This window comes from Cyanistes caeruleus, chromosome 19, assembly GCF_971803275.1.
Source record: "Cyanistes caeruleus chromosome 19, bCyaCae1.hap1.1, whole genome shotgun sequence".
NCBI classification, from domain to species: Eukaryota; Metazoa; Chordata; class Aves; order Passeriformes; family Paridae; genus Cyanistes; species Cyanistes caeruleus.
This window is the reverse complement of record NC_141719.1, coordinates 6881476-6882355: the sequence shown is the minus strand read 5'-3', so window position 1 is coordinate 6882355 and position 880 is coordinate 6881476.

Genomic DNA, 880 nt, shown 5'->3' with positions numbered 1-880 from the left:
TATTAGTTGAATTTTTCAGGCTTATGATACTGAAGAGAATTGAAGTTCTGTGTTTCAGACACGTGGAAGGACAGAAATCAGAGGTCTGATAAATCTTCAGGAAAGTGAATTGTACATTAGGTGAATAAAGTAGGAGATTAATGCTTGAGAAGAGCAACAAAAGAAACAACAAAAAAAATTAATCTGTCAAACATTCAGAATACAGAAAACCCTCATTCAGAATACCAAACCATTCCCTGCACCCCTCACTCTTGAGCTGACACCAGACAAAGAGGGTAGAAAGAGAAATATTCAAAACAATAATGCAGTTTTCTCTTCAGGGAAACCTTAATAGAACCTTATATAATAATCTTAATAGAAGGAAAGTGAGGAGGAAATACAACATCTAAAAATCTAGTGGCTCACTTGGAAATAACACTCCCTGGTTTTCTTTTGAAATCTCCTCCATACATATGCAGCACAATGAATTATATTGAAATAGATGAGCTCCTGTCATCTATTATTTGAAATGTGAGTTGAGGTTCACTTTAAATCATTCCTCTGCCAGAATACAGATTAAAAAAGAGGATTCAATAGTTTCTACCCTGAAAGCCATTTCACCATAAATATTTGTCTCCTGTTGACAATATATTGGATGGGCTTGTTTACTGTTCCTATGGTCTTAGATAGTCCCCAGCCACTAAGCTTTATTCTCAACACAATATGTATTTTAGGTAGTCATGTATAGTAAAGTAATTATGGTTTTAGGAATACATGTACTTTCCTTCAATGAATTAAGAAAAACTAAGAGAAAAGAACAGATAGCACATGATACAGAACTCTGCTTCACAAGTGTCTTTGACAAATGGTGTTGCTGCTCTGGACACTGCCTCTGCTTGCA